Source organism: Cylas formicarius, unplaced genomic scaffold, assembly GCF_029955315.1.
Source record: "Cylas formicarius isolate icCylForm1 unplaced genomic scaffold, icCylForm1.1 PGA_scaffold_10__41_contigs__length_53128322, whole genome shotgun sequence".
Taxonomy (NCBI): Eukaryota; Metazoa; Arthropoda; class Insecta; order Coleoptera; family Brentidae; genus Cylas; species Cylas formicarius.
In genome coordinates this window covers 45443413-45460039 of record NW_026844214.1, presented here as the reverse complement: position 1 = coordinate 45460039, position 16627 = coordinate 45443413, and the positions used below count along the sequence as shown (strand labels likewise).

The 16627-nt window shown below is 33.6% G+C and overlaps 1 protein-coding gene across 1 annotated transcript in view; it reads left to right on the top strand.

The window, feature by feature from the left end:
• LOC132696212 (thrombospondin type-1 domain-containing protein 4) overlaps positions 1-16627 on the top strand; it is a 265404-nt gene that overhangs the window by 50819 nt on the left and 197958 nt on the right. The window lies entirely within an intron of this gene.

Here is a 16627-nt window from a genome sequence, read left to right as displayed (position 1 = left end):
TGAGAGAAGTGCTCACTTTCTTCGGAATCAACCTCATTCATAACAAAACAACCGGAATGATTTTGAGTTCTTTGAGATTCCACAGCTCTTTTAATTCTCTCTCTAGGTTAGCACATTTGTTCAGTTTTTCATTATATTGGTTTTCTATATTAGAGTTATATGGGGCTGCTATGTCAATTAGTAGCGTTTCCGTGGATTATTTTTTTATAACTATAATATCCCTGTTGTGTCTTACTGTTACGTCTGTCATGATGCTTATATCCCAATAGATCTAAACAGCTTGATTTTCTGTAACTGAAAGTGGTTCATACTTATACTTTGAGGCTGAAGCTTAAACTTTTTCAGTATTTCTCAGTAAACTATTGTAGCAACTTTGTTGTGCCGTTCTAGATATTTATTTGTTGCCAGGTTTTCACAGATTTCTTGTTTTTTCTGCACTTTCTGTTGGTACCTCTTCCTTTGGAATATACTTTTGATAGTTTCTTTTTTTTTAATTTAATCTTCTGATGTATTAAATCTATATCCTGTATCCGCTCTCATTATAGCTTGATGAAGTTCACTCTTTTGGTGATGGAGAATATTTCTTCAGACTTTAATTTGTCTACTGCAGGCGTCCACAGCTTTTTTCTTCTTCCTCCTCTTTCTCCTGGCAGATTTATTATTTCAACTTAGCTTTTGGATGGTGTTATCTCTGTTTTGTAAATTCAGTTGTTACATTTCTGTTTAATGCTTTGAGATCTATTTGGTCCATTTAACTATTCCGAAGAACATTGAAGAGCATATATGGAATAGCTATTTATGGGTGTGGAAAGATTTTTTCAGTTAAGTTTGCCTTTAAAAAGGTTGTAAAGACGTTTTATAAATTAAAGTTATTATTGTTGTTATTATTATTAAAATCTTATGTCTCGTTTCATCTTTTTATGCTAAAAACTAATTGTTTTATAACTTTAAAAAATATCGGTTGCTATCATGTAGTTGTGAATTTTCAACATTATATTATTTGACTCTGGAACTTTAGTTGTTGACTTTAATAACTCTTATTGTCCATTGCTATAACGCTTTTGTGAGGAATGTTAGGTGTACAGAACTTAAGATATAACTATTGCTCAAAAAGTTCTGCCAGTGACCGACCCAGCCATATTCAGACTCGGCATATAAAATCATTATTCTTCTGCCTTTATTAGACGAAGCTGTTGTTCTGCACCTTCCGGTTAAATTGGGCCATCCTTTGAAAGAAGTGTTATGAGTTTTAAACCATGTTTCATAAAGGTAAATATTATTATTGAACGATTCTCAGAATTGCATTTTCTTACCGCTGTTATATAGTCACTCCGTTATTTTTGTAATCGCTTACTGGTTGCTTCTTGTCTATTTTGTGAAATTTAAAACCTATTTTTGGCAAAACCTTCCAAAGGCTAGTGATTCTACGTTATTATTTGGGTTTCGTCCTTAAGCTTTCTCTTGATACTTCGTAGTTCACATGTATTGCATATTCCGCTTCCCGTCAAAAAAATTGCTGGAACCGAAATCAACAGAAATCAAGGGTATCTTAGCCAAGTCATCTGCAGCTGCACTAGTGTTACGACCTTAACTAAGTAAAAAATTAGAACTATTTTTTAGCATCGAAGCAATAACTAATACTGTTCCCTTTCTGAAAGAGATTAGACTAAATTTTAAAAAATAAAAAACCTCAATATAAAGGACCCACGCAATTTTAGCGAAAAGAGGTTAAAATAACGTTTTTCTACTCCCTTCTGTAAAATACCCAATTATACACGGATCTAGCATGCGGGAAGCGTCAATTTACCACGTGAGTTTCTTGTAATACGAATCCGACCTAGGTCGGACATTTCCGGGATATTACCGCACGGGTTTGAGACCAATGGGATGTTTTCGAAGATTTTTCCGCACGGCTTGAATGTTGAAGTTGGTCAATTCTGACGGTCATGTCATTGAATGTATTCATGTTCATTTGCAAAAATATATCTTAAAACTCACGGTCGTAACACATTTGGTAAACTTTTAAAGTAAGTAATTTACTAAACTAACTATCTAACTAAACAAAAAATAACTATCTTGGAAAAAGTATAGTATGCAATACGTTTGGTCAATTATTTAAGTCACTCGTTTATTAAACACTCGCCCCGTACCCTCCGCTCGTGCCAAATAAACTAGTGATTTGTTGTATAATGTACTATTATAATATACAATGTAACCCTTCTAAATTTGATTAACTTGTGTAAAATCCGCATTTTTGAAAAAATCTTGATTTTGTTTTATCAGTTTTCAAAAATTATATTATTGTTAAAACTTATCGCTTGCGATTTGCCATTTGAAGGCGCACCTTTTTTTTATTATCGACAAAAAATGTCATTTAATTTTTTTGTTGTTCAAACTTGACTACATCATCTGATTCGCATTCGTTATAAAATGATAACACTTACCATACATTATTCGCAAAAAAATCGTTTTTCGTAAATTTTTTTAGGTATTCACAATAAACCCTTCTAACTGATGTTTGTTTGATTTACAGTGATAACACAACTATGACAACTATGTAACTTTCCTTAAATTATTTGCAAAAAAAAAACATTTTTCCAAGGTTTCCTTGTGAATTATGATGTTTTTATGATCTTGATCGTTGACGAAATTCAATGGTCAAATATTACTTGTATAACTCGATATTATAAACCACGATTAAGTAAAAATAATTTGTTTCATCTTCGATAACCATACGCTGCAATATGGTGCCAGGCCGAAATTTTTGGATCACTAATTATATTTCAAAAACAGATGCTCACTTCTCGAAACGTTCTATAGGAAACTCTCTTCCATAAAACCAACTATAAATCCTTGCGGCTCTATAGTAGACGATAATCTGAGGCCATTGTTTGGCAATTCTTTTCCCAAGCTCCTCTCTTTTCACGCACAAATTAATCTGCAAGCAAACAATGGACGGTAACAGCACGTTTACCGTACACGTATACGCAGTACATAAGGGTACGCTCATTAGATTTGCAACAGATATTCGCGTGACGTATAATAGAAGTGCCGATCCCATTAGATAGCACCTCCGTCGAAGCCACGCCCTCGATCGTCATAAAAGCTCCCGGATTTTTATACTCTTAGGCTATTTAGACGCTTATTGATTGATTGGACATAAAAGGGAATTTAATTATAGTGGTAGATGATGGGTTAACGAATAATTCAATTGGATGGCGGCGTTTTGCGAAAACCAAAAAACTCGCGTAAATGAGAACCCCGGCTGCGGTTTTAATTTGATGTACAGGGTGACGCGTGTATGAGGCACCTCTCTCTCACTTATCTCTAGAAGAGATTGAACAAAAAGTTCAATACGAAACTTGCTTGGTTTATTTGGATTTTTTATTTATTATATTTTCATGTATACAGGGTGACTCGTTTCGTCACCACAATCAACTTTTTTTTATTTTAAATGGAACACCCTGTATATTAACGAGGAGTTATACAATACAATACTAATATATTACAATATGGGGCTTAAACGCAACGTTTCGGAATTATTGATTTGTTTAAGGTATTTCAATCCTGTTTCAAATGCCAGACTTGCATTTTCAAATGAAAAAAATTTTACATTACAATTTACAAATGCGAAATCCCGTATATTACGCTATGCCGTTTCTGAATTATTGGTCATCAATTTTATTACGAGGCCTATTTTTCTAAAACTTTACCAAACACGTTTTCAAGAAGCCCCTCTAGAAAACTATGCAATCTCTAGAGATGATGCGTTTAATTAAGGATTTTAATGAAGTATTAGTATTATTATAAAATGAAGGTGAAAAATAAAATGAAACTTATAAGTACTGCATTTCGAACAAATTCAGTTTCATTTTGATACTGCATACCTTAAAGTATATGGTCTCTGAGTTCCTGGGCGGTGGTTGGTTTTATTTTTATACGCTAGGTATTTAAGAGTACCACATAAAAAAAGTTCAAGAAACACTGGCCCTATAATTTTGTTTTTCAAAATCGCGCACCACACCTTTACTGAAATTCTATCCGATTCGTTAATTTCAGTCACCTTTCCCTTGTTTTCTCGGCTTCAATAATGAGTGCTTTTTCGGTTAAATATTTTAACTGAAGTAGTGAGTCGTCAGTTCAAATAATGTCATCAAAAATACTGCAGTGCTCTAACCTGACCGAAGTTTGTACATCGACAAAAAACTTGTGGAACTTCCATTTATTTATTAATGTTCTTTAAATATTTTATTTAATATTGAAATCCAAAAATACATGGCTTGTGGATGTTTCAGGACTGTCTTCAAAGTGCTTTAGGTCCTTTTTTCCACTGAAAATCTGACCACGGCTTTTATTTGTGTAACAGCTATAGCTTCGCTTTAATTACTTAATAAATAACATTTCAATTTCAATTTTCTCTTCCATAGTAAACATTATCAACGAAAAAAAAAAAGATAAATAATAAAGCGTGCAAACATTGGATAAAGGAAACATCATTATTTACTGGAATAAGAACAATTGTTGCTGTTGCCAAATCCATGGTTATTGGAGGTGGTTTTAAATGTTCTTTAATATTTCAAATTTCGCTGCAGATATTTTAAGGGTATATCTTCAGTCAATTTTATTTGGAAAATAGGCTTAATACTGATCAATAATTAAGAAACGTTGATTTATAGACCCCCCATATATATATCGTTGAATTCGCTTAACAGTGGTCCATCAGGAATAGCGTAATATACGAGGTTTCGCGTTTGAAAAAAATGAGGAAATTGATGTTGGACGAAGTTGCCTACAATGTACTACAAAATTAAAGTCTTTCAAAACAAGTAAAAGAGAAACGAATTTGAAACAGTATTGAAATACCTGAAAAAAATCAGTTTAAATATTGGGGCAATAATGAAGATGAAACGTTGCGTTTAAACACCATATTGTTACACATCGTTCAACTCCTAATTCAAAGGGCTATGATTGGTATTAGTATACAGGGTGTTCCATTTAAAATTTAAAGAAAGTTAATAAATGACAAATCCAAAATAACCCAAGCAACTTTTGTATTTAATTTTTTGTAGAGATAAGTAGTGTCTCATAAACGCGACACCCTGTACATAAAATTTTATCGTCCACATGACGAGAAAGTAAATTCAACCCTGCCTACTTCTCAAAAATTCAAAAACAGGAAAATTATGTTTAACCCTGCAGCATAGCAGACGACGTTAAAATATCAATATTATATTTTTTGTTTTCATAAAGACGATGGCAACGGGTTTCTTGAATGGAGATGAACATCATTAATTCCGAAACGTTGCGTTTAAACCCCACACACCGTTCAACTCCTCTTTCAAAGGTCTATGATTAGTATTAGTATACAGGGTGTTCCATTTAAAATATAGAAAAGTTGACAGTGGCGGCGAAACGAGTCACCCTATATACATGAAAATATAATAATATATAATATGATAATATATATAATAAATGAAAAATCCAAAATAACCCAAACAACTTTTGTATTTAATGATTTGTTCAATATCATAAACGCGTCCCCCTGTTCATCAAATTTTATTGTCCACATGACGAAAAAGTAAGTTCAGCCCTGCCAACTTCTCAAAAATTCAAAAACAGGAAAATTATTCTTAACTCTGCATGGTAGAGGACTTTAAAATATCATTATTATATTTTGTGTTTCCATAAAGACGATGGCAAAGGGTTTCTAATGTGTAAACAACTCAAAAATTGGGTAAGCGAGAACATTGTTTTTAGATTGTTATCTGCTGGACGCTCGAAACGCGTAAGGAAGTATGGTAGACTATTATCGAAAATTCATATCTGCAACACTGTAGGAGATATTCGGAAACGGATTTTGGTCTACGAAGTCTCAGTCTAAATCTCCAGACACTTCATTTTTTAAAACCTACATAAATAAGTTTGTTTTTATCCTGTTTCAACTTTCATAGAGGTTTTGAACTTAATTAATTTTATATCTTTTTACAGTTTATTTACTATTTGAGATGAGTTAAAAAAACAATCTTGCAAATTATCTCAACTGAGAAGATTGCACACCAACTTATTAAATTTTTGGTATAAGCTATATCAAAAAACAAATCCTCGATTGAGAGATATCCCAATTGCTAGGGGAAAAATTGTTCGATGCAATAAATGTTTAGGAACTAAGATTCGATCTACAAAAAGGTCACAAAGCAGAGAACGTGACATGATAAGGACCGTCGTATAAAGCAATATCCAGAAACTTTTGACATTTCTGTTAATGTAATGTCTCGGTATATTTTCCTAGCGTTGTGGAGTGCGGAGATATCTTTTGAACAGTATCAGCGTAGTTAATCTTAAAAACAAACAATCTTATTCAGCATATTTTCAGTAGCGTGCTATCAAGAAGGTTATTGATTGTTTTGAACATTTTCGAATTATCCGCATCGTTATTAGTATAAACAATTTGTATGGCGATAAGCCGTTTTTGAACTTTTTTGAAACAAAACTTCATAATTTTTGTAATGCATTTTTTTTTTAAATGTGTACGAGAACTTTTTGGCTCATATTTATTTTATGCGGTATAATATTAATTTTCAATAACAATAAAGTAGATTTAAAAAAAAAAAACTTTATACGGTCCCTTCGGTAAATTTGCATCATTATAACATTTTTATCGACCATTCTTAAATTGTGAGTTCGATATTAAGTTTGCTTCAAAAATGGCCTCCTTTGTCTAGGTCACGTGACTCTACTTAGTTGTCATACGTTAAATTGATCATATTTATATTAATTGGAAAATTTGTGGTGTTCAAATTCCTAATATATTATATGTTTATTAGAAATGCGGTAAATACAACAAAAATTTCAAATATTAGAATACTAATAATAATACTTGTTGTATCATTCATTACTAAATTTAACAAATCGGCCCTATTTTCCGAAAAATTTACTTTCGACAATTAGTGGAAGTTAAGAAAAGTTAACGTCAGCTTAACTGTAATTCATTAACTTGTCAGTAAAGTCAGAAAATTGTAGCGTAATAAAACCTCCATAATTATACGAGGTGACTACAGAGTGACTCGACGAATACTTAGGTCATTTTCATTGTTTGGCATTGATGTCATTGCATAATTGTTCCCTTTACCGAGTGTAGGTAGTAGCATCCGGGTTTGGGTTGATTAATATGTTTTGCCTATTGGTACCAATACTGAAAATGGTGTTCCAAAGGCACTCGGGCAGAAAACTTGAAAAAAGAAAAAAAAATTAAAATAATTTTTATTATAATTAATAGGGATTCAGTTTGATCGATTGTGTTGTCAAGATCCCACATTTTTCCTCTTCTTTAATGACATGCGCTTTTCGCCAGTTTGGTGGTGTCACTTCCTCAATGGCTTAATCGATTAGTAGCTTAAGGTAGGTCCATTTTGAATGGCGTGTTGTGACTTCAAATTCAATATTTCTGGTAGTTAACCAGTCGTTCATTTCTTGTTTTCTCCAAGATGCAGATGCGTCGTGAATGGCTTGAGTTAAAAATGTCAACAAAGTCTATTTATTTTAAAGTAATCAAAATGCTTGCGCCCAAAAACTGCTTACAATCATAAAAAAACATTACAAACAATAAATACTTGCTTAAACTACACTCTTTTAAATTAGTTAACAATTTACAGTGCCAATTTATCAAAATCCTAGTATAATAAAAAAAAAGAAAATTTGATTGATATATTCTATATTAATTAAACTAGACATTCTATATACTAGACTGTTTTGCCCTAAAATTGAATTAACTTTTTGGAGCTCAAAAGTAAGGTTATTTCGTGTAAAATAAGTAGGTATACTGAATAAGGACAGTCTATTTTGCACTAAATTAATTTATGAGCTATTTTGCTTCATGTTTCAGGTGTTTTAATATAAAATTTAATATTAAGAATTACATATGGTATATCGAAATAATATATGCCGTGTTTTTTAAAATGGTAATATCTCAGATTTTTTTTGTATTTTTTCTATATCATTTTTATATATTGCATAGAAAGGAGTCCATATAATTGAGCAATAATCTAAAATACTACTCACATAAGAATTGTATAAGATATTTAAGGTATCTAGGTTATTGAATCTATGAGACTTTCGAATCACAAACCCCAAAATCGATACGCTTTTGTCTATTAAATTTTAGTTCAATAGGTCATAAACCAACAAGACCCTCGGAGAAGCTAAACTAGCATCTGTAGGAGAACATCATGACTTGACATGTATGCCGGCCGATCTAAATTAAGAGTTCATCATTGGTAACTTGAGTAGAAATAGAATGTCGGTTAAATTAACAAACTAGTAACATTTTTTCCACTGATTACGATGGTGAAAACAGAAAAACAATTAGAGTTTAGGAAAAAATGAGATAAATCTCTTTTTAAATGGGACACCCTGTATATGTTGTATTTTGACATTCGTAAATCACCAACAGAACAAAAAAGGTCATATACAATATCAGCCTAAAATGGAAAATAACCTAATTTTTAACCTTTTTTTTTTTTTAGACTTTTTAGACTCTGACTAAAGGGCACGAGAACATGAACTTATATTCACCGCGCTTTCCACCTCATGAACAATTTTTTCTGCGCCTTTATCGAATCTGTAGAAGTAATGAAACCTTTTTTTGCAAACCGAAGACGTCGAAATTGGCTTTGTATTCGAGGCATAATCAAAGACCCTAAGCTTTCCTTTAACACTCTCCAAAGAATTAAAAAAAAAAACACAAATTTTGCCCGCTGATATTTGCGCGGTACATTGGAATTATTACTAAAATTCTGGAAGGTTTTCTAGATGAGCTTGACCTCATTCATAAGTAGGCTCCATACCCTACAAGATGAAGCACCAACTCATAAAACCATAAAACCACAATAAATGATTGCAACAAATGAATTTATTCCTTGGCCGCCTAGGTCACCGGATATAACCTCACTTGGTTTCTACTTGTGAGCTGCTCAAAAATGTATTGAAGTTCAAGATGCTGCTTTTGAATAACTTTAATGGTAAATCAGAAATTAATTAGGTTTTTTTTATTTTTTTCTTAATTTCATGTTTTTAGGTTCAAATAAAACAATAAAACTAAAATGAAGTTTTATTTCGCAACCACTCTTAACCATCTAGTCTAAAAGAGAAATGTGCTGATAAGTCGGTTATTTTACATTTTATTCTAATATTGTATATGATATTTTTTTGTTCCGTTGGTGATTTACGAACGTCTGAGTACTAAATATAACAGACAGCTGAAGGTGAATGGCCGGAAATTCTGTTTGAGGTGAGGTGAGAGCCGCCATCTCGGAAATGAAGTCACGAATGGCAGCTGGTTTGAACCAAATACAGACTGAATTCATAAAACTACTGAATGAGGATAAAACAAAATGGTTGACAAGAATATTTAACAACCTCTATTCAACAGCGGAAATTGCAGCAGTCTGGTTGAAGTCAGAATTCATCACACTCCCCAAAAAAGCAAGTGCGAAAACTTGTGGTGATTTTAGAACAATAAGCTTAATGAGCCATCTCTTAAAGTTATTTCTTAAGATAATACACTAAAGAATATACAGACTGTGCGAATAACAGATTGCACCAAATCAGTTTGGATTTATGAATGCAGTTAGCATAAAAGAGGTCCTATTTAGTATTCAAGTGCTTTTTCGGAGATGCAGGGACGTCAGCTATGATGTGTTTGCTTGCTTGATAGACTATCAGAGAGCATTTGACGGAGTCCAATATGATAAAATGGTCTACATACTAAAGATTTAAACATAATTAAAAATTTGTCTTGGAACCAGACATCAGTTTTAAGAGTTGATGGCGGACACACAGAACAAAAAAAATATTGCTTGAGGTAAGGTCGGGATGTATTCTATCCCCTACCTTGTTTAACGTGTACTCAGAATACATCTTTAGAGAGGCACTTGGCAATATTCAAGAAGGAATAACCATAAATGGTGCTAAACTAAATAACATAATGTACGCAGATGACACTATAATGTTTGGACTACAAAAACTAATGGGTGACTGAGGCTAGCTGAATATAAACAAAACCAAACTCCTTGTAGTAAGTAAAAGAGGTATCACAGAAGACAATTTATACATCAACGAAAGTAGAATACAAAGAGTAAATCAATACACATACTTGGAGAAAACCATAAACGAGAACTGGGACAACTCTCAAGAAATGCGATGTCGCATCGAGAAGGCCCGCTCAAAATTCACAACACATGAAACTCAGACTATGCGTTGCTACGACTTCTCGGTCCTTTTGTGTAGCGTAGAAACTTGAACACTCACCACCAAGAGACTGGAAGCATTCGAACGATGGCTGTACAGGAGAATATTGAAAATATCTTGCACACAAAAAATTACCAACATAGAAGAATTGCGACGTATGAATAAAGAAACAGAACTGTTGGATACCGTAAAATGCCGGAAAGTTCACATAATGAGGAACCCAGATAGATATGGGTTATTACAACCAATACTCCAAGGCAAAATTAACAGTAAGAGAGCACCGGGTAGAAGGAGAATATCTTGGCTAGCAAGCCTTAGAACATCAGCAGAACTTTTCCGAATCGACATCAACAAAATAAAAATAGCCATGCCGATCGCCAACATCCGGAACGGATAGGCATTTGAAGAAGAAGAAGATTGCACACACAGACTTATCCGGATGCATGGAAAGTATAAAAAATTTACCTAATACCCAAAAGTGCGGGCCATGTTTATTTAAAAGAATATCGACTGGTTTCCTTAATCAAGCACATTAAATCATATGATGCCGAAGAGCAGCATGGATGTACAACAAAACGACCTACAGTCACAAATTTTACTTGTTTTACTCAATGTCAATTTAGCTTTAGACAATAATACACATGTAGATGTAATATAGACTGATCTAGATTAAGTGTTCGTTATTGGAAATTTTGTTATGAGTAGAGATACAAAATCGGTTAAATTAGCAAACTAACTAACATTTTTTCCACTGATTACGATGGTGAAAACAGAAAAACAATTGAATGTAGGGTTTAGGAAGACATGAGGAATGTGTAGTCTTTCTAAAATTTACTGTTTCTACTGCTCGTGGTAATTTAATGAGTTCTAGGTCTACGTTGTTGTTCTCGTTTGGTTGAATGTTTTCGGTGAGCATTGTCGCTCCCGGGATTTTAAGTCTTTGGAGGTCATAGATTGGAGTCTTTTTAGTTTCGACCTTCTTCATTTTCACCTTAAATACGCCAACTAGGGGACAGTAATCTGATCCAACGTAAGCCCCTGGATATGTTTTGAGAGATAGGCAGCTATTTTTAAACCGCAGCGTAAAATCTCTTTGGTTTCTGACCATTTTCCAGGTTCCTCCATAGGAGATTTTCACGTATATAATTTTCTGGGTGGTAGTTTAAACCAAGTGTTCATTACAACGAGTGTATGTAACATCAAATTAAATAAAATCCCCATGGGCCTCGTTAGAGACTCTCCACGTCCTCCATAAAAGGGGGAATACGATGTCCAAATTATATCTTCGGGTTTAGTTTAGAAATGACATTTAAAACATTGTTTTCCTCAACTTTCCTCAAATCAAGCGTAATGGTGAGGTGTTAAAATGTAATAGCTTGTTTTGTTATTAAGCATAAAATTTAATAAAAAAAATGTTCGTCAAGTTTTATTAGTCAAGAAATCTGAATAATTCTTTAATTCTTTAATTATTGGCTTTTTATATTTTTTTCTGTCAGCGGTGCCTCAGTGCCACAAGTAGTGTTGATTGTTATCGTAAAATAACAATCGATTCTCAACGGCTCCAGTAAGATTAGATTTTATTGCGACATTTGCGCGTAGCCCGTCGCACGTGCTTCTTTTGTAAAAAAAACAACGGACATTAAATGGAACTGGACTATAAAACAAAAAAATGAAACGCGCGCTATCTGAAACGATATTTCTTCGGTGCGACTATATGCGCGTTGAGAAATCGTTAAATCGAATTCGATATTCGACCTGAATTCTATTACCCGACGTCCCACAAGATTCGTTAGATGTTGGTGTTTACGTTGAGAAATAAAAATATGTAGTTATCGAATGGTACGTAAATGTATATTTTCATTCATGAAACGACCTATGCAGACGAAACTGGAGCGCCCGGCCGTTTTCGGACGTTAAAGGTTATCGATTGCGATTGAGAGTGGCGTAGCTTTTAAGGTTTTGGATTTGCGGAATATTTTCTATTCATCCCATATTTCCATCCAGTTTTCTGTTTCCATTGTCCATATCATATCCAAAGAAGTGCGTATAAATTGTGTAGCCGACATGATCAAACTGCTGCTCACCTTGCCACATAAAGAGATTTTTGGGGATGTAGTATAATTTTTAAGTGGGAATAAAAATACACATTCTTAGCTCTAAACGTGTTTGAAGTAGATGTTTTCAAATAGAAATTGGGTTTAATTAATTAATACCGTGGAGCGGAAAACTATTTCCAGATGGGTGTATCGACCAAATGAATTCCTGTAAAACCTGTTAATCTTCAGAGTAGAAATACTTATATTTATTTATTATAAATTATATTTAAATTGAATTTAAATTACAGTTTAACCCATATATTATACTTTAATATTTCCTTTCAATTCAATTTAAACTTAATTTCAATTGGTAAGTGTCCAACTTAGTAAATTAAGTTTTATTACACATCGGCAAATAAATTTAGAACCATTTTTAAACATTTAAAACAATAAATATAAACTAAGGCACGGCAAATGAAGTAATAACACAAATAATATACGTCAGAGTTATTATAAATGATCATAATGTCTTTACAATACAAAGTGACTATGAAAAAAATATATGACAACGGCTATAACGACAAAAATAGAGCAACGCAATAACCACGGGATTGCCCAAAACTTATGTATGAAAAGGGAGCTCAATTCATTCAGCTTTTAATATGAATGGACCCTAACAGTTTTATCAAGGGAGAACATTTCATCACAAAAACAAAGTTGAATAGTTCTGACGATAATGTGCCTTTAAACAATGAACGGGCACTTCAAATGGATTTTCTATACTAGTACAATAAAACTGTGACATAGGTTAATATCAGATGAATTTCATTATTGTCACTGCAACTGACTAGGACTAGGTAAGCAACCACATCAAGATAGATAGTACACATTGAATACAGAGACGATTAAAAGGCGGATTGCACATAAAAACGTAGGAATATTTAATATTATGAATTACATTAAAAAACGGAACAACAGATAGCTCTTGGTTTCGACATAGTTGTTCTAAGATACTCTGAATCAACCAAATCATTCATTAATTGACTAAGGGGTCGTGTTCATAGAATACGTAGCGTAATGTACTACCATAGAACTTAAACAAAATTTGGAATGACATTTTAAGAAAAAGCAAGACGGACATCGGTATACTTAAAGGGCAACACAACAAAGTTCAAGGAATATAATTTTCGGGGTAGATACTATTTTTGTAATACTGTGTGCCAATAAGTATAGATCAGATTCAAATCCCCAACATTCTTTTTTGCGTTGACACATACAGGTATTAAAAAAAATAAATAGGGCGCAATAAAAAATAGTAGTAAGAGTTACAGAAAAAATGCTGTTAAATATTAATTTATAGATGATACTCCAAGATTTTAATATAAACAAAAAAATTTCATGAGACTATGGATTAGACTAAATTCGTTATACAAAATTTCTAAACAGTGCCACCTGGCGTAGACAATTATATTCCTAGTTTCAGCTTACGGATGTGTTTTTCACCCCCCGTAATATGTTTGATATGATTTCTGTCCATTTAAATAAATAAAAATAAAAATAAATTCAGACTTCACTTAAATATCGTTCGTTTTTCAAAATTTCTATCGGGATTAGACATTGTTTTTCTTCTTGATTCATAATTTGATTTGATGATTGATTGAGCGCATTTCCTTTTTTTGCATATGTTAGATTTGACTCTAAAATCTGAATGTGTAGGTACGTTTTTTAGAAGAACATTCAAAGTTTGTTTATAACATCAATGAATTTTAATGAAAATTCAGTTGTGGCCCGCGTCTCGTTGCGCCACTGCCTATTGAATAACATTGTTTTGAATTACTGGGAAGTGCATTCTTTCGCTTTTAGGAGGCTTATGCCGCCCAAGCAGTTATTTATATCGATTATTTTATTCTTGTACTAGATCCGAGAAATGTTTATCTCAGATAAATCGATCTTTAGAGCAATTTTCGCCTTGGCAGCAGAAAAAAATGTATTGCTTACCGAGCAAGTCTATGCTATCTGAATGGACCTAAGTTAACACGGCACCCCAGCCAGAGTTATTATGATCATTTAAGACTTCATTCAACTTGTACAAATGTACAGTAGAATTTATTGTTAAAGATTTTTAAATAGTTTTGCAATGCGAAAGATTAAATTTTGAGTGAATAGGGAAGTAACAATTGGACAATGGGGTTGGTATTTTCAATATTTATAATAATACCTTATAGAATTAGATACTAATATATTTTGGCAATTTGGTAGCAAGAGTTTTTTTGCGACATGACGTTTTAAGATTGCCTCCCACCTGGAGAAAATGATTTCAGGAGGCTAGTGAGGAAAATGTACGGGATATTTGGAAATTTCAAATATTGATTAAATAAACCATTCAAAAAACCTGAGAGCTAAACTAATTAAATTGCTAATGACAATGTACATGTATATCAACGTCGCATTCATTAACACCCTGTATGTTGCTTCCGACTCTTCATGTATAACGTGGTACCGTATCTTATGGCCACCGGCGTGTTTTCTAAACGAATGTCGTATGAAATGTTTGCACATCCCACCAATAAGTCGGCGCCACATTACGTGCCCATTGGGTTACCCACATTTAACGGCACTCTCGAATTACCATACTAAAAAAGCGCGGGTCTTGCTTTTGCGGCACCTGCGGCTAATGGGCTTGCATTATAATGTACCACCGGCAATTAATACACTCGGTATGAATGTAATTGATTTCACGTTCTTTGGGAGCCGACCAGTGCCGATTCTATTGTCAAGTTACACTGTTTTAATTTGCTTCGGGTTGATTAATGACCAATATTTGAATTGAATTCGCAGCGGACATTCTGTGACCTGGAACTGTGGGGATCGTCCATCCCAACACTCAGTAGTTGTCCATCTCGCCAAATAGTGTAGAATCTGAAGAGGTAGGAAATAATCTTGTCCTCTACCACACCAATAGCGGTAGAAGGCGACAAGGTTGTTTCATATTACATTTGGTTAGTTTTGAAACTCGATACTAAGCAACGGGTTTGACTTGGACAAAACCATTACCTATTGATGCGGTGCTTATTAATTACAGATTAAAAAATGCTATATATCATATTATCTCGTATTTAATTAAAATGTTCTACTATATCACTAGACACTAGCTAGGCTGTGTAAGTTTGTTCTGTTATGTTGGAGGGAATTTACTTTGAATAAACGTTTTTCTCAAGCATTTGTGAATTTTGAGAAAGATTTCTACAGATCTTCTGGATTCCTTCTGCGTCGGATGTTGATGAGTCGAACTTGCTGGCGCTGTTGGCTTCTGCAGAGCTTAACTAAAACTGGCTCGCATTGTACTCTGCACCTGTTTATATACTGTTCGCAATTTATACTCTATACACACTAACTTACCGTCGAATTAGAGACTAATAAGAATCTTTCTAAAATGTCTTTGGAGACAATAGTAGTACCTCACATAATATTACTCGCGAAGACGGGACGGATATCTCTAAGGTAGAACTCATACATGCTCTATCAAATGTAAAAAATGGAAAGGCACCAGGACCAGACAAAATTCAAATAGAGGTTTTAAAAACGTTGGAGGAAGCTAGCGGTTTCACGCTGTTGTTAAGTTTGCCAAATTGCATATACAAAACCTGAATAATTCCTAAAGATCGGCTCAGGTCAACTTTCGTTGCTCTGCCAATTGCTGGAACTGCTAACTGCAGGTATTGCAAAGATTATAGAACGATCGGTATTGAAGTTGTTCTTGAAAATCATTCACTCCAGAATATACATAAAACGCGAAGAAAACATTGGTATGTCTCAGTTTGGTTTTAAAAGTGGTTTCGGTACTAGAGAGGCGCTGTTTAGCATCCAGTTGCTTGCTTCGTAGATTACAAAAAGACATTTGTCACTGTTAAGCATGAGCATGATAAATTAATAGTTGTAGTCAACAATATAGGCCTAGACGGCGGGACATTCGAATAATAGCCAGCTTAGAGCGGAACTAGACAGCTGACATAAGAGTTAACAGCCTTACATCTGAAGAAGTGAGGGGTTCAACTGCGTGCTTTCCCCCTTTTGTTTAATTTATATGCAGAAAACATCTTCAGGGAAGCCATCGAAGAAAGAATAGAGGGTGTAATTGCTAATGGAATCGTCATCAACAATTTAAGATACGCTGACGACATGGTCTTACTAGCAACAGCAACAAATGAGTTTACGCTTAAATATAAATAAAACCAAATGGATAGGCATCAGCAAATATAAAAACAACTAATAACTTAACAGATATCAGCGTAAATGGAGAAATAGTGGAGAGACTACAACCATACAAGTATTTAGGGTGCTAGGTT